The sequence below is a fragment of the Colossoma macropomum genome, unplaced genomic scaffold, assembly GCF_904425465.1.
Source record: "Colossoma macropomum unplaced genomic scaffold, Colossoma_macropomum, whole genome shotgun sequence".
Lineage (NCBI taxonomy): Eukaryota > Metazoa > Chordata > Actinopteri > Characiformes > Serrasalmidae > Colossoma > Colossoma macropomum.
Genome location: NW_023494810.1, coordinates 17,708,519 through 17,727,595, shown reverse-complemented (window position 1 = coordinate 17,727,595; position 19,077 = coordinate 17,708,519). Strand labels below are relative to the sequence as shown.

The window sequence follows — 19,077 nt, the reverse complement described above, 5'->3', positions numbered from 1 at the left end:
ACACAACCTGAGCACTGATGGAGCTGCTCTTATTGCTCTGCATGCAGTTGGCTTGTGTACTTGAACAGAGTCATCCACCAGGTTTTGGAATGACCTTCTAGAAAAATCTCAGTTACAAACAGAAAGTAGGACTCAAGGCGCCATTACTGTCTGTGTTGCAAATCTGTGGCTAGGAGGTCCGTGATCTTTTCTTTTTTCGAATGATGTAAATGGATGTAATCTATCCAGCAGAAGTGGTTGCCGACATAACTAAATACGTCTTGGTTTTTCTTGCATGTTTTCCTGTCGACCGATTTGACCAGCCATTTTAACAGATTTTTTTACGGCAGAACTTACACCTACTATAGGGTATATGTAAATTCTAAGGTATAACTTAAAGCCACATTGAAACTATGTTACTTGGTGCAACCGAAACTGTTAATTCTAGTAGCTCGTAAACTTGAACGTAGTGGCAGTTTATGCTCAAACTAGGCTAAGATCGAACTTACGTTCAGCTGGTGCAACTGGCTTCAGATGCTTTGCTTTAGCAATGCTTCCTGGCATTAACTCAGGTTAGGTGTTGCTGCCACATTAACACTGACTGATAGTGCATGTACATTGAAGAAAAACAAACAAAACAAATTACTTGGCTGTATGCTTGATTTTAACCTCCTGTTAGCAATGGGTGTGACTGAAATTAGAGATGCACAACATTGGTGGCAATATTATTATTTGTTGATAGAAAATGTATTTTTGGCCTAATATTGAAATTATGGCTGATAATTACAACTGAAAACTTGGTGACCTATTTTCAGCCCACACATGCACTGAAACACGGCTGCCAACAACCCCTAATGTATTGACATGAATAGTGACAGAAAACTTTAATTGCAAAGACTTTCAACACAATCTACCCTTTTTCCCCCCACAATGAATGCTCGAAAAAGGCTGAGTTCAAGACTGTTCAGATCAGTTAAAGTAGCCCTTTTCAGATACAGAGATAGGATAGCTGGAAGTCAAGTTTATGTGACAATTAAAATGATGTTGGTAAGCTAACATCTCGTTCAGGACTGATGGCAAGGTATTTCAATGTTTGATATCTGTTAATTCGCATTGATTTATAGAAACAACATTTCTTATTCTACACAAAACCAAATCAATGACTTTATTTAGTAGACCCTCTTATAATGTAAAATATATAATAATGTAATAATAATGTAAAAGTAAAACATTCAAGTAGTTATGCACCGATCCAATACTCTGGATCAGTATGGCAAAGATACTGACCTTATTAAACAAATCTGATATCAGAATGGAATGTAACCTCCTGGGTGGGAAGGGGGAGCCAGAGCTTGTGCAAGAGGTTGAGGTACTAACTAGATATAGCTGCGCTCGCCTCCATTCACAGTATCGGCTCTGGAGCCAAACTCCTTGATAGGGCTTGGTCCCTATCCTACTCAGGAGTTGCACAGGGTGAGAGGCACCAGGCAGGTCTTGCTGAGAGATTTCAATGCTCATGTTGGCAATGACTCAAAAACCTGGAGGTGATGATTGGAAAGAGCAGCCTGCCTGATCTAAACCCGAATGGAAAGAAAGAAAGAAAGAAAGAAAGAAAGAAAGAAAAAAACTTTTGGTTGGCTTTATGGTCCAGCAACTCGCAACTCGGGAGCAGTTGGGGTGGCTTTGCTCAAGCCGTACCCAGTGAAGGTGGAGAAGCTCGGACTTCAAATGAGGATATTGTCAGTCAGGGGAAAGAGCACTTTGAGGAACTCCTAAACCCAAGAGACATGCCTCCTTCACAAGTCAGGGTTAGAGGCTAGATGGGTCAGACTCCACTTCCCTGGAGGTAGCTGGCAGGCTCCTCGGTGGCAAAGCATTTTGGGGGGGGGGTGGAATCACCTGGAAATGTTTAAGGCTCTGGATGTTGTGGGGCTGTCATGGCTGACACGCCTCTGCAATGTCACATGGACCTCAGAAACACTACCCTTGCACTGGCAGAACTAGGTGGTGGTCCCTATTTTTAAGAAAGGGGACCAGAGAGTGTGTACCAATTACCAGAGTATCTCGGGTTATCTCACCTCCAAGTCTGAGTTCTTGGTCCTAGCCCAGGAAAAGGAGGTCATGTCCACTCCAGGTAAGAGGACCTGCCCCAGATGGAGGAGTTTAAGTATTTTGGGGTCTTATTCACGAGTGATGGGAAGAGGGACTGTGAGATTGGCTGCAGGCTGGGACAAGCAGCAGCAGTAATGAGGTCACTGTACCACACTGTAGGGGTGAAGAGGGAGCTGAACCAACAGACAAAGTTCTCTGTTCACTGGTCCGTCTACAGCCCAACCCTCATCTCATGGTCATGAGCTTTGGGTTATGATTGAAATAACGGGTTTGCAGAGCTTTCTTTGCAGGGTGGCAGGCTACACTCTTCTTGACAGGATGAGGATCATAAAAACAGTGAATTCAAAATATAGTTAAGGTTTGTATTTGAAATGATTCTCACTTTAATGGTGAGCAGTGCATATTCCAGCAAACAACACTACCTGATGAACCCTGAGATATTCTCCGATGACTCACTTGTTTCAAAAGACTTTAGAATTCTGCATTGAATTGCAAGGTTTTTATCAATTTAACCTATGAAACAAAAAGGAAAACAAAACACTAAAATATGCAGTGCATTTACTCTAATAGGACTAGGACAGACAATGAATGAAAAATACCTTCTACACACAATTGGTTTAGAAGCAAGGTTGGGTTGTGGGTTGCAAGTGTTTGCAGTTAGGGTGGCTTGGTGGTGCAGTGGATAGCGCTTTCACTTCACAGCAAGAAGGGCATGGGTTCAATTCCCGGCTGGGCAACCAGTGTCTTTTCTGTTTGGAGTATCCATGTCCTCCCTGTGTCTGTGTGGGTTTCCTATGAGTACTCTGGTTTCCTCCCACAGTCCAAAGACATGCAGTCAGGCCAACTGGACATTATGCTAAATTACCCCTAGGTGTGGGTGTGTGTGTGAATGTATATGTCTCTCTGTCTGCCCTTTTACAATGAACTGGCAAAGCAAGAATTATATTGGTCTTTTCTGTTGAGAGTTTTGTGAAATTACTTTTTCTGCCATTTACTTCAGCTCTATTTGTGTCGGGTGGGACTGAATTTGGTGCAGGTGATGTCAGATCTGCCAAGTAAAGATTTTCAACTCATATGCATATTAATGTTTGCTCCCTAGTCTGCAGGAAAGTCAGTGATCATCATGTTGCTATTATTATTATTATTATTATTATCATTATTATATATATATATATATTATATATATATATATATATATATATATATATATATATATATATATATATTTATTTATTTATTTTTATTTTTATTTTTTTTCCTTTTTTAATGGATAAAATATCAAACAAAACAATCAAAATTTGGACCAAAAAGCCTTTATTAAATAATAATATACAAACTTCATACTACGACAAAACAATTTAGAAATACTCCAGGTTTTTCAATAAACAAAAAAGGAATAACTTCCTTCATATTCTGAATATTTTTAAATAAGTAAAATATATAAATCATTCATCAATAAAGAGGAGAGACAGGTACTATTCATTTATTTAGTCTCTTTTCACTTGCATGCAGCTGGCAACTAAAGAGCAAAATTCAGAAAAATTCATGAGGCTGAGCGACGCAATGCTGCACCACAAAATACTGCATAACATGGCAAATGACATATTAAACATTATTTTAAAGCTGGAATGCCCTTTTAATTTAGTTTTTTGAACAAAGAGAGGATGTATGTCAACTAGGTAGAGAGAAGGTTAATGGAGTTTGACATCTGACCTAATGCAGCAGGTATTAGGGTCATTACACATGTGGAATCAGTATCACTGCTCTGTATTGACTATGGCTGACATGTTCAGATACAGGAGCTCTTAAGTAAACAGACAGGTTTGCCAAGTTTGCTAATGACGAGCCATGACAAGTTCAACAGTCACGGTATAAGGAATAACAGGTGTGCCATCAGCTTGCATTACCAGAACAGATCAAAAGAGTTCAATTTCCCCATTTTTCACAGTCATGCTGCAACCGAGGAATAAACCAGATGATTTTTTGGTAAACACGGACTCACAGCTGAAGTCCAGATTTGGTCATGAACAAGAAAACGCAAACTTCTATGAAAATACACCAGTGCTTAGAACACTTTATAGTAAAGTATATAGTGCCGTGAAAAAGTATTTGCCCTTTCTTCTGTTTTTGTTAATTTGTCACATTTAAATGTTTCACCTCATCCAACTAATTTTAATATAAGATAAATACAACACACAAACACAAAATGTAGCTTTTAACCCTCTGGGGTGTGATGGCATTTTCTTGATTCTTGCATATATTCTTAAATTTGCCTTTAAAGGCACCTGCATACAACATGATACCCACATACTATATCAAAACGGATTAAATCCGGTTTTAGAAATTCTTCATATCACTTGTTAAAACATAGCTTTACTCATGTGGACGAATTGTTTTGGTGCTTGAAAAGGGTTTACCAAAGTCTCAGGTTCACAACAGTAGTGGAATGTATAAATAAAAGAGTATGTTATCCTCATCACTACTTTCCAAAAATGCTGCAGCAACTGCAAACGTTTTACACACCACTCGCATCTGTGTCAGACGTGACAGTGAAAAATTGTGTTTTCAATGTGATGGGTCAGTCCTTAGTGATTTCCTGAGTGTCCATTGGTCAGTTTCATGCAAAATGTAGACAGACACACGAATCCACCAATTGCAGGCGACAAGCAGATGACAGACACACAAATCCACCAGTTACATAAGTTACATTCCATACATGGAAATGAAAGGGCAGAAGCTACAGATTCAGGAACTGTTTGAACCATATTTCTGTGCAGTATTATCGCAAAGATATTAATAGAAAGATTTATTCAACATCTATATAATTCATGTGAATAACTAATTGCCCCCCCCACCCCTATTACATCACTGTGGAGGAATTTTGGTCCACTCTTCTTTGCCAATTTGTTTTTATTCAGCTACACTGCAGGGTTTTCGAGCATGAACCGCCCATTTAAGGTCTTGCCACAGCATCTCAACGTGATTCAAGTCAGGACTTTGACTCGGCCACTCCAGAACCAGAAGTTTTTTTTAGCCATTCAGAGGTGGACTTCGGATTTGGACTTCGATTTGCTTCGGATCATTGTTCTGCTGCATAACCCAACTGTGCTTGAGCTTTTGACATCACAAACTGATGGGTGTACATTCTTGTTCAGGATTTTCTGATACAGAGCAGAAATCATGGTTCCATGAATTATGACCAGTTGTCCAAGTCCTACAGAAGCAAAGCAGCCCCAGAACATCATACTTCCACCAAAATGTCTGACTACAGGTATAATGTTCTTATGTTAGACCTTAACTGAGGCAAGTGAGGCCTGTCGTTCTTTAGATGTTCATCTGGGTTCTTTTGTGACCTCCTGGACGAGTTGTCAATGCACTCTTGGCTAAATTTTCGTAGGCTGGCCACTTCTGGGAAGGTTCATCACTGTTCCAAGTTTTCTCCATTCGTGGATAACAGCACTCACTGTGGCTCACTGAAGTCCCAGAGCCTTAGCAATGGCTTTGTAACCCTTTCCAGACTGGTAGACTTCAATGATATTGTCTCACATCTGTATTTGAATCTCTTTAGAATGTGGCATCATGTGCTACTTTTTTTAGACCATCCAGCTTCACATTGCCAGACCGGTTCTATTTAAGTGATGATTAGATTCAACGGGTCTGGCAGTAATCATGCCTGGGTGTGGCTAGTGAAACTGAATCCAATAGTCAATTTAATTTGGTTAACTGGTTGATTTAGTAGTTAACAGCCAATTACTTTTTCACATAGGGCCAGGTAGGACTGAACAGCATTTGTACTTCAATAAATGAAACCATCAATTTAAAACTGCACTGTATGTTTACTTGGGTTATCTTCGTTCAATATGAAAAGCAATTTAATGATCTGAAACATTCAAGTGCGACAAATATACAGAAATAGAAAAAAATGGGAAGCGGCAAATACTTTTTCACTGTGGCAGCACACAGGCAGGTGCTCCAATGCCATACCAGTAATACTATAACTATGGCAATGTGGGCGCATTTCAACTCTTGCGAACAATTACTGTGTACACTGAGTCTGCTATAAAGCAAACAACAACAACAACAACAACAACAACAACAACAACAACAACAACAACCACCACCACTTCTTCTCTTAGCCTAAATAAGCCTAACATTATTCATGTCAGCCATGCCTTTTTGCTGCAGTAACGTGAAAGCTTGTACTGTCAAGCAAATATCACAATTAATCTACATTTAACGTAACGGTAGCTGAGTGGTGTAGGCCAAGCTGTTGACAGACTTGACTGTAGATTTATTTATGAACCAATCTTTTCTCCCTAGCTCATCACAAAATTATCTGCCAATAGGGGTGGGGGGGGGGAAATCAATTCTTAGATGTATCGCGATGTGGACGTGGACGATTCTGAATTGATTCACAAATGACCTGCAGTCTGCACGCCAGGGGAAAAGGGACCTGGATAAGAGCCATACGATATGCACATTGTGTCACACTAAAGTAAAATAGAGAACCAGGGCTTTCGTACTATGTTGGACACTTGTTGGAGACCAAAACCGAAAATGTGCTGCGTGGACACCCACTGCCACAGAATCTTATGTCACCGTAACTATATTTTATCACAGATGAGTGGCAGTCAGCGTCTCGTGCTCCAAACAAGAGCAGTGAATGAGAGTCTTTCAGTTCACTTGCCACATCACTTTCATTTGTTTTATTAATAAAAGATATTGGAAGTAAATTCGTTATGGATCATTACAAATATTTTGCTTTGAAAGTACCAAGTCCTCACATAGTGAGAAAAAAGAAATCCTGTATATAAAAAAAGTTAATAATATAATCATTTTATAATCGCATCACAGCCCTCTGAATCGTAATCGAATCGTGAGGTGCCTAGAGATTCCCACCCCTATCTGCCAACATCGCTTACAGCAGCTTATAGTGCTGTTTATCGCCCAGTTAAGTTACTCACAAAGCTAGCTAATATGTTCATCATCGGAAAACAATTAACGTTAACAAGTGGTTAAACTATAGCATTTAACTTATTCTGCCTAAATGATGAGGCTTAAGTCAGCTCCTTATTCGCCAGCTTGTTCGAAAATTCAAACAAGAAACTGATGAATAGGAAGCCAACTTCAGCCTTGTGCCTAAATGAAGCAACGGCAAATATATGTGCAACTCGTATGTCTGCTACAGTCAGTGCATTAGAAATTATTAAACCCGAGGGGACAGTAAACAAACGTGAGCTGAACAAATATCCAACATGGCTTGCTAGCCAAACAAAGTTATCTAACCTCTCTTTTAACCGCGTAGTGTTTATGTTGTAAAGGCTAGATTTTGTTAGAGCGCACAGTGCACTGATATGCTGTTGGACCTTCACATCTCAAAAAGGAGTTAGAGTGTAGTTCTGAATAACATGCTACGTTCAGATGCTCCTGTGCGTAATCTATTTAATCATTAAATCGTTTAAGCGATGACATATGTTTGTGTTTGTAACACTACATTGTGAAATCCCAAATTTGAAAGCTTATAAACTGCATTATGTCAGGTTATCTTGGTGAGGACTCCTAAATAACTACATATAATAATTGTTAGGGAAAATCATTGTTTATGTTATTTATTTCTGAAGAAAAAAAAAATATATACATATATCCACTGATCTATCGAAATCAGTATTGGTCGGGCTGCCAAGCAAACAGATCACAGTCAAAGAGTGATAGACGGTCTCAGTCCACAGGAATAAATGTGTTCTACATCAATTTTAGATGTAAATTAAATGGAAACTGATTGTATTTGCTACTAACAATGAGAAATTACATGTACACCTTTTTTCCACCCACAAAAAAAGCAACTGAAGTAAGAAATCTGAATACGCGAAAATGAAAAAAACTTCACTGCTCACAAAACGTGGCTCTCTTTTCACATTTCAGTAACTTTATCTTAGTTTGAATGGGCCAATATATAATGAAGTAATACCTGCAAGTTGGTTGAATAATGACTGTGAATGGCAGATATCTGTGTTCATTTTAGCCTGTTTAGCCTGTATTCACTGAACAGTCCATGTAACTCTGGGGGCAGAATGAATGAGGCTGAAACAAATAATACAGAAATTATTCAGTAATGCATTTCCACTACTGAATGCAGCTGCTGGACTATAATAGCAAACTACAAACAAAATACTTCTTTTACGTCTAAAACACCCATAGCTTTTCTTAAATTATGGTAAATGACAACTAGATGACTACTTCTTTGAATGGCTAGTCAACTAGAAAAAAGATGAAGTTTTATAATTATCATTTAAGAGCTCATAAAGAGACGCTAAAATGCATTTGTGTGTCAAAACCATGTCAGTGTCCCCTGTTGCAGGTACGAAAGAAGGTATGCCACAAGGAAATGAATGCCAGTGTTCTTACTTGGTCTAACAAACCACACTTACAGGGCAACAGAGTTGTTTCAACTGAAACAAAGATTCCAAATATAACCGTAATAACGGCGTTTTAACTCTTGTTTTTACCAATAAAGACTAAACTGAGTACATTTCATACACAACTACTGCTGAAAAGAAACCATTGTGGCTCAATGTCCTGCCTTATTGGCTTGGTCAAAATAAGTAGTCGAGTACAACCAATCAAAGGTTCAGTAGACCATCGGCTTGGTCAAAATAAGTAGTCGAGTACAACCAATCAAAGGTTCAGTAGACCATTTCAATGTCCTGCCCACAGCATTAAGGATTGGTTGAAGCCTAGACCATGTTAAAGGCTACTGAGAGTCTGGCTGTTTTATCCATATATATATATATATATATATATATATATATATATATATATATATATATATATATATATATATACTATATATATATATATATATATATATATATATATATATCTCCCTTGTTCACTCCCTTGACAAGAACCTGGATTAATCTTAACTTGGACTGTAACTGACTACACACAAATAGATGAATGATTACCGAAAGATGCATAATTTTGCCATTCAGGTAAAAGCTACTTCATGGTATCGGTATACTCTATTGCCGATACTATATTTAAGTGCCAGTATCGGTGCAACAAATCTGTAGTTTTAGTATTTCATTTAACATTACGTTCAGTTGGTGTACGTTTTGTGTAGTAATTGTGTTCCTGTAAATATTCACATTACAAATTTAAAAACTGCATCAAATACATATCAGTTTTCAGTGTCTTTGTCTGCTAATAATTGGTTTCTGCTAAGAAAAACATATATTGGTCAATCCCTTTATGGGACTATGGAAAGAGCAGAAATTGTTGCTTGAAAATTATTTAAATTTCATTACATAACACAATACAATACATGTTTTTTTTCCCTGCACAAATGAACACAAACAACTACACCAGGTTTCTCCAACCCCACAGTAGGATTTTGTGCACACTGTACAACATTTAACAGGTTGAAACTAATAAATGTTGTGTCGTGAGAGCAGTACAGAATTTCATAGACTCTGAAAGTCATGTAGTGTCCACTAGGCCTTAGAAAAAAAAAACTACCGATGCAATATTTACAGAAAAGTATTGAGAAATATTTCAAGAAGAGGTCACACAAGGAGGATGAAAGAACTCAATGCAGGTACCTTGATTTGTGCAAATTCAGGCGGTCAGTGAAGCATTTCACAGTTACTGCTTAAGCTTAAGCCCTACTGAAAGAGTCAGAGTCAGAAGAAATGGCTATTTTTTAAGAATGTATGTTGGTCATTTCATCCAATGTACCAGAGCCAAAAAAAATAATTAAAAATAAATAAATAAATAAATAAAAACCTTCAGAAATGTCTCTAAATAGTCATCCTTTACGTCATTAACAAAAATTAAAAGTGACTAAACAACAGTAGGGTGCACAAAAGTGAAAAGTACATAAATGAAATACCAACAGATTTGTTATTACACTTGGTGGTGGAAGCTTTGTGTCATTACGTTAAATGTTTTCTGTTTTACTATCACTGAAAAAAATGAAAAATAAAACTGTAATTAATGGCCACTCTGACCGGAATCTTAGTGTTGTAAATGAGAAACTGTATTTGTGATAGCAGAGTGCAATCAATGTAAATAAGTGTAAACAATGAATTCCAATAATATTCAATAAAGTATATGAAGTACATACTATATCTCACTACTGCGTAAATAATTCCTTGAGTCACAACTGTGTATTTAGTGTGTTTTTAAAATCATAAACTAACAAAATAGAATCAAGTCATGGTGAGACTTCAATATGCACATCTTTTAATATATTTCAATTCTGTAAGTGTTTAATTGTAATCTGACTAAATTGCTTCAGACAGAACAATGTTCATCTTGAGAAAAGAGATCAGAAATAGCTAATGAGATTTTCTTCACATCAAAATGAAGTGACAAAAGGCCTTTACACTGCCAATGTCTGTGTGTCCTTAGTTCACTTCATTCTTTCACACTTAAAGTGTGTGTGTGTGTGGGGGGGGGGTCAGATATAAAAGACATTTCTGATGCTTCTCTTTAACATCATGAAGACATTTTTACATTTACATTTTTTTCCTCCATTTAATGTGCAAGTCATGTTTTAAACCCGAGTTACAACCAAACAGTGTAAGCAGAGAGCAGAGAAAAAACAAATCATTTCTGACCAAACGCAAAACAGGAAAATCTGTCTATAGTCCAGGAAGTGCTATCTAAACACACCACAAATGACTAAACCAAACGAAAGGTCACTGAAGACGGATAAAATTCAAACCATCAGATTACATCTGTAAAAAGGGAGCTTTAGGATGTTTTACCAAGATACGTTATTTCTACAATTGAGTGATCAATAATGATTCGATTAATTGACCAATGTAACTATTCAGACTTCTTGTATTCCTCTCTCTTTGCAGCATCTATCATTAAGTTCATCATCATTTAAAATTAAAATTTTTCCCATAATTAAGGTTAGCGATGGCTAATCGATTTTGTCAGCTAATTGTCATCGCCCTTGAGGCAGGTGGAAATAAGTTAGACCGGGGTGAACTGTTTTTGTTAGGGGGCAGATGGGGGGGTTGCAGTCACAGGCCACTGACTCAAACTGAACATTCTTTTGGCATGGTGCCTCAAGAGGAAAGCTGGACTTTTCCAAGCTACTGTAAAATTCTGGAAATAGGAGCATCTGGTGGCAACTGCAAAGAATATCATTACACTGCATTTCAACGAGTTCCAACTGCACTTCTTCCTGTACTCCTTCCACGTCAATGGCAGCAGTCTTGAAACCACTGGTTAAATTCTGTGATCAGTGACGTGAGCGCCATCACATTTTTTCCAATTTTTCCAGGAATGTTGACATTTGGAAAACGGGAGCTAATTTCCAAAGCAGGAAAAGGTGGCAGTTTTACAGTCACATAATTGCCTCACAAAAAGACAAAACTTCACCGCAAATGATTTCGTGTGCCCGCACATTAGAGAGGAGCATGTCTTCTCCTGCAGACTTTTATTCAGTTGGCCAGTGAGGTCAACTAAAAACGCTAGGTCTGCTAACCATACCTTCAATTCACTGGGTGACTGTTTCTTGTCAGAGTAATTTTGTGAAATTCTTTTCTGAGCATATTATACCAACGACTTTAGCGAGGCACTCTTTTATAAAGTCATCCACTAAAAAGTGTATCTTCTAAGCCGCTTATCCTTCTGGGTCGCAGAGGGAGCTGGAGCCTATCCCAGCGGTCATTGGGTGGAAGGCAGGATACACCCTGGACAGATCACCAGTCCATCGCAGTAACTGTATCAGTTTTAACTGCGTTTACACTTGCATTTTTATGTGGCTTATAAGCCTGATACTCAAGACACATGAAGTGACCAAGTGTAATCAGAGTCTAAGAGATGATGTTTTAAGAGAAGAAAACAGAACAAAACAAAACAGACTAAAACTGTCCAATCACAACATGCTATGTCAGGTTCATAAGATACTACCAGGACTCAGGAAGCATTTAGTAACAGAGTTAAATGTTTTAACTTTAGTAACAGAAACTTGTTGAGTTTTATCAATACCACCTAGTGCTACTGTACCCAACATAAACTGCTACACTATTCTCTTTAGTGCAGTACGAACTAGAAACCCATGATGACATCGAAACCATACTGGTATCAGCAGATAATTGTTTATGCTTAAATTAGACATCAGATTAGCTTATATTTGACTTATAATTCAAACTGATATTTGAGGTGACACTGGGTTACCACACTAACATGCCTGCATTTTACTGTATTTGTAAGGCTGTTCAAAGAAAGTTTACATTTCCCCGTAAAGCTAATCTAGAGGGATTTAGTCCAAGTTGCTCCAATTTATCTTTGCATACATATTAGCGTAAGCACCAGCATCGACAGTCCATGAAAATAATAGAGTATTGGCACAGAATTCCAATATCAGCGTAACATGGACGATGACAAATGTTGAGAATGGAGATCGGATATAAACAAACAATGAGAGCTGATGAGTTGGGGTAAAAAAAAAGGAAAAGTCAATCAGTTAAAAAAAAATCCAGAAAAGTTAACTAATTTACAGTGTTGCATGGCCACAGCATTTATAAATTTTCCCTTTCTGTACTTGATTGTGGCATTTACTACAAGTTCTCTCACATCCCACTGCATCATCTTCATCTACACCACCTTTTAATCCATTAGAAAAACCCTTTACTAATTTAGATCACCACACACAAAAAGAAACCTACATATAGTTTTATACATTTTTCAAGAGCTGAAAAGACAGAAAACTCTGGAATAACCTGCTATAGTTTGATCACCAACCATTCAAGTTTTCCAACCGATGTACCATTTTATTTTTACCTTAAAAAAGATTTTAAAACGTAAAAACAAGAGAATTAAGTTTAAATAGTATAAATCTGTTGTCACATATCAACGTGAAAAGTGCAATGACGAATGAACTTCCAAAGTCTTCTGCACAACACACTTTAAATTAATATCTAAAAACTCACTCCAACCACACTTCTGCCCACTTTTATGGCCACCTGCTTCACCTTAAAGGACCCAAAGGAAGTGGTAGAGTAACTATATAAAGTTCTTCAACTCCTAATAGCTCTACCAAAAGACGTTAAACAGCTCCCAATCTTAAAACCACATTAAGTTTCGATTGTCTTCCGCCGCAAGGAAAAAAGAACAGACAGAAATAAGAACAACTTCAGCGTGAAATCAAAAGCCAGATAAACTCACCTTCACCTAACGAGTGTCTACTCGACGCCCTTGTAGTTTTGTAGTTTTATCCTGCTCTACCTGAGCCAGGTGAGTTTCCCCTCAGCACGAAAAATAAAACGGTTTCCTTAGTTTTCATTCGTTGAGAGAAGTAGTGTTTTCGAGTACTTTCGGTGTGTTCTCCTCTGTCTCCAGTTTTCTCTCTTCCTTTTGTTGCGGGCTATCAGAAACAGGAACTTTGTAAATCGGCTCCAACCGGTGCGCCTTCGCTGCCGGGTCTTAACGCTCGGCGGGTTCCGGATGTTCATCGACATTCTGTTCTTTTAATCTTCAACGAATCTTTAGCTCGAGTTGAACCGAATCACTTCCACTGGACGACGGCTGGTTCTCATCTCGGTGCGCATGCGCACGGTGAACTCACGCTGACTAAACTATCAAACTCCCAAGTAATGGATAAGTGAACATCCTGGCTGTGTCCCAAATTGATCTATACTTACTAAAGTGGGCATTCAGACATTTTCTATTTCCCCATGCGGACATCACTAGTACCCGAATAATCCAAACCAGTGCATCTCAAAATATAGGAAACAAGTGTGCGTCCTGTTTAACTGGTTCCATGGCCAACAAATGTTATAATATACAGATAAAAAAAAATTAATTAGCGGAGTGTAACATAGTAAAACACACACACATACAATGAAAAGCACTTTATCATTTCTCTAATCAGGGGGTATTAATCATAAAATAAAATTGTTATTTCTTGTATATGTAAACTCCACTCCCAACAACATCATGTAAAAAAGATCATTCTTGAAAACACACACACACACACACACACACACACACACATATATATGGAGAAAAACTAAACTGCAGGTGCATTATAATATTCTCAAAGAGCAGATCTCAATCTACAATAATGCTATGAAAATATCCCAACAGTCATAGCTCTCTGGGGTAATTAATAAACACAAAGATAATACCAAAGTCCATTCATTTTCTACCATAGGCTGACTAATTAACCCTCCCTTTTCTGCTAGCATGTCGCATGGTGATTTATCCTCTAAAATTTGTGGAGTTTGCAATTCATATTCAAAATGAAATAGCCTTGATAAAACAGAGCATAGCTCAGCCAGCTGAAACAAGCTTCTATAACCTTCCTAATAAGCCAACTACATCAGTGATGAAATCTTTCTCTGTTATCAAGAATCAGGAGCTTACAACTGTTATAAACAATATAAGCCTCTACTAAAGGACTAGCATGGATCTTTCCATAATTAAGAAACGTCTTAGAAAAAGTTGTTTTCAAACAATTAAATGTGTATCTAATATCAAAGAAGTTATATAAGAAGAGTTAATCAGGTTTTCATTCTAACCATAGTACTGAGACAGCATTGGTTCATGTTGTCAATGACCTCAGGCTCAGCGCTGATGGATAAAAATCCTCCTATTCTGGTGTTATTGGATCTTAGAGCAGCTTTTGATACTGTTGATCACAAGATTTGTCTTGAATGCTGGGTTGGCCTCTCAGGCACAGTTTTAAAATTGTGTAAATCATAGTTAGTTAATAGACTGTAATGGTTTCACTGGGAAATTATTCTTAAAAAAAAATTTACATTTCTTGTGGAGTTCCACAAGGTTTAGTTTTAGGGCTGTTGCTTTTCTCTTTGTACATTACCTCTCGGTGATGTCATTAGGAAACATATTAATTTTCATAGCTATGCTGACGACACACAATCATACAGTACATTTCCATTCCTTATGATAATCAAGACTCTGTTGACAGGCTTACCAGCTGTGTGTCAGATATTTTTCACTGGATGTCACAATTTTCTACAACTAAATCACTAAAAAACTGAAGTACTTATCCTTGCTACCAAAACTCAGAGAAAGCTGCTTTATGAGAAGCTTGTTCAGAGAAGTGTTCTTCAGCTTAATATACCAAATCGGAAGTACAAAACCCGTTTTATCCCGCATGTAAAAGCAATCACTAAAGTAGCTTTACATCTTTTGAGAAATATTGCTCAGCGTTTTCTATCTTAGAGCAATGCAGAGAAACTTGTTAATGCTTTTGTTACAAGCAGAGTTGTTTACTGTAATGCTCTTCTTACTGCACTCGCTACCTGTATCATTCAGGATAGATTTTAAAGTTCTGCTACTAGTTTTTAAGGCTCTAAATTACCTAGCAACCACTTACATCACAAAGTGTCTATCTGTATATGTTTCAGCACATAATCTAAGATCTGCAGATACTGGCATTCTGCAAGTACCTTCCATAAAATACAGGAAACATGGAGAGACCTCTTACACTATGTTAGCAGTAAGGGTGTCTCCCTCGACCCTGCAAAGATGTTGATTGTCCAGCAATGGTCTTCCCCGAAGTGTTAAGTGCAATACTTTTTAGGATTTGTGAGATATTATAGGCGATTTAGCAAAGACTTTTCAGAAAATGCCAAGCCTTTAGATGGACTGTTGAAGGGCACAGGCTGTTGCAGATTGTGTGATTCCCCTCATGCTCTTTGGATCCTGAAATGTGAGACTGTACAATAGGAGTTTGCACCCAGCTGAAAGAAATGATTCTAAATTCAGCTGTTTTAAACTGCAGCTTCTTGCCTTGAAATGGGCAAAGAAAAATTCAAAGATTTTTGTGGGGTGCCAAAATCATAGTGATCACAGACAATGATCTGCTGGTTCATTTGAATACAGCTGAAACAGAAATGGGTGAACAGAGATGGGTGGCCCAGCTGTCAAACTTGTACACAACCTACACCGATTACTACTACCATAATTTCTTTTAAAAATCAAATAGAAAAAAAAAACACAAATTCACACTTGTCACACCAAACACAAAAGAAAATTACATAATTATCTAGCACTATGCTCAGCGGATAATAAAACCACTATGAAGCAACCTGCCTTTCAAAATGTAGGACTTAGGGAGGCAACAACTGTCATGGGGCAATTAAATGAAATCAAGCTACACCAATTAAAAGAAAAAAACAAAAACAAAACACAAGCTTCTTTCCAGTAACAAAGGAGAGAGTACTTAACTTTAGGAAGTACCCTCGTCCTCAGCACGCTTCCTTTTGGCTTCTGTCTTCCAGAACGTCACAACGACAAGCCTCTGTCTCGCCGAGCTGAAGAACTCCCCTTCTTCAGTTCGGTAGCTTCTGCTGGGAGCACAAAGGCACGCTTAAATGAACAAAACAACAATTTCTAATTGTACAAAGCAAGTGATGCTTAATTCTGTGGAAGAGTGAGTCGTGTCCTCACTCTTTCCTCCGATATCTGCAGTCTCTCGCTCAGTCCCCCGCCTCCCTCTCTCTCTTTCTCTCCCTACCCCCCATCTCTTTCTCCCACACAAGGTGTGAAACACAGGGGGTCCTGTGGGGTCCATGACCTCCTAATTGACCTTTTGGACACTTTGAATGTCTCAAGTTCAAAATTTTGGGGGTTCCCAGAAGTAAGCCTTTTGTGATAATATGTTGTCCGCTGGGGAAAAAACGATGCTCAAATCCATATTCAGGGAGAGGTAATTGTTTAGCAGCTTCACCCACAATCTGCAAACTTTCATCTTTAGTATTCTTAACTAACTAGAGATGCAGCACTGGTCTGGTTTAGGGTGGCGCTGGTTCACCCAGTTGGTCATTCATAGCCTAGCAACTAATTTGATTTAGAATTATTGACCAATTGTGTTTGCACACAGAGGAATTAGAACTCCACATTTAACCCATCCGTGCAGTGAAACACCCACATACATGCACACTAGTGAACACACACACACTAGGGGGCAGTAAGCACGCTTGCCCGTGGTGGTGGGCAGCCCTATTCACAGCGCCCAGGGAGCAGTTGGGGGTTAGGTGCCTTGCTCAAGGGCACTTCAGTCACATCCTGTCAGCTCAGGGGATCGAACTGGCAACCTTCCGCTCACAAGGCTGGTTCCATAACCTCCAGCCCACAACTGCCCCAACTGTTACTATGCCTGGGATACCTCTAAAAAGTTTCCTTTGCCGTAGCATATTTGTAAATTTGAAAACATAAAGAAGAGAGTGGTGGAAAGAGTAAATTGTTACTCATTTCTTAAACCGAGGACAAAGGAGGAGATGTGTAAGTTAATGTGAGTTCATTAGCAAACCATAAAAGAGCATTTCCAGAAGAAGTAATATTACACCAACCATTTTGTTGCTATTACAACAAGCATCAACATCACTATGGTGAGTTAACTAGCAGCCAGTCAACACTGGAGTAGCCAAAATAAAGGAAAAGCCAACATGAAGTAAGTAGTAAGGTGTTGGTCCACCACAAAGCACCTGGAACTTAATTGCACCTTGGAATAGATTCTATAAGTTTCTGGAGCTGTACTGGAGGGACATTAAGATATTTCTTAAATTGGTGTTTTGATGGTGGTGGTGGAGAATGAGCAATACAGTGTTATAATAGACGTGGCTGCAGGTTTTCACACCAGCCCTTTGTGGATAAGACAGGACACTGCACTGGACACAGCCAAATGCCCCCCGCAAAATAGCTGGGCCATGGGATCTCCTCACTATAGGGGACACGTCTTCAGGCCTGAACCGTTCTTTTGGGGTATGCCACATATTCACTTGCCCACATGAGGACCATAATCACTTTTTCACATCTCTGTAGACCAGTGTTTATGGTTTTTGTACCTCTGAACAAATGTTTATTTGCCTTTGTAATGAGGGGTTTCTGACTGCAGCCCTACTATAATATCCCTCTCTGCAGCTGTGGACAGATAGTTCTTCCTGACGTGCTGCGTTGACATTCTCGGTCACTTGAGGTACAGTTGCTCTTCTGTTTTTCCTTAAACTAATACAAAATCATCTCATTTATTGAATATTTGCTTTGAACCACAATTTCCAACCCTATTTACTGATGTCTTTCCCAAATATAAACAGATACTTCAAAAGCTTTGTTTAAAAACAATAGCCACATTGTACTGATACTCAGATTTGACCAATATTTCACACTGATATTTGATGATGTATTTATTGTAGTCTGGAAGAGGAGAACACTCAGGTGATGCTAGACTACTGTGCTAAAATGTCTGCATTTTATTTATTTTACTGCATTTGTAATCCTCCCCAAATGTTGTATTTTTCTGTTAGGCTGATCATGGTGGATTCCCAATATCTCCACTTTATAATACATTGGCAGTGTAAAGATATTTACATAAAAAATATCAGATATTGGCATCAGCTGAAAATTATGTATCAGATCATCCCTGATGTTAGATACATAAAGATTGTTTCATGATAATTTGATGAATATATTTTGAAGACTAATCCAGCATCTTAAGAAAAACATTCAATTCAATTCCTCAAGGAGCGATTGCAAGGATTATTTCACCTCTACGGTGCGTAATATCATCAAAAGATTCAGAGAATCCAGATAAATCTCTGTGCTGAAAACCACAAGTGAATGCCTGTGACCTCTGATTCCCCAGACAGCACTGCATTAAAAACCGGCATGCTTCTGTAAGGGATATCACCGTGTAGTACTTTGACAAACCACTGTCAATAAATCTACAAATGCAAATTAAGACTGTACTATGCACAATGCAATGTATGCTTGTGTATGGGTCATTCTCTGAACAGGGTGGAATTTGGATTGAAAAAAAGAAAAGAAATTCATAAATTCTTAAAATGAAATATCTTACAACATTTTTCAATATCATATGTACTTTTAACGAGTCAGGAATCTAGCATGTATGTCTCTGGTGTTATCATACAGAAAGTCATTTTCTGAAAATGTAAATTTTCACAGGAATACAGTGAATGAAGCAATATACAGTTTTCA

The 19,077-nt window shown here is 38.2% G+C and overlaps 1 protein-coding gene across 7 annotated transcripts in view; it reads right to left on the bottom strand.

The window, feature by feature from the left end:
• tmem51b (transmembrane protein 51b) overlaps positions 1 to 13,559 on the bottom strand; it is a 34,125-nt gene extending 20,566 nt beyond the window's left edge. For 6 of the 7 annotated variants that reach the window (XR_005006126.1, XR_005006123.1, XR_005006125.1 and 3 more), the window contains exon 1: positions 13,279 to 13,559. The gene's annotated coding sequence lies outside the window, so the exon portion shown is untranslated. The remainder of the gene's footprint in view (positions 1 to 13,278) is intronic. The other variant, XM_036559582.1, reaches the window with a different exon arrangement.
• Between the last annotated feature and the right edge of the window lie 5,518 nt (positions 13,560 to 19,077).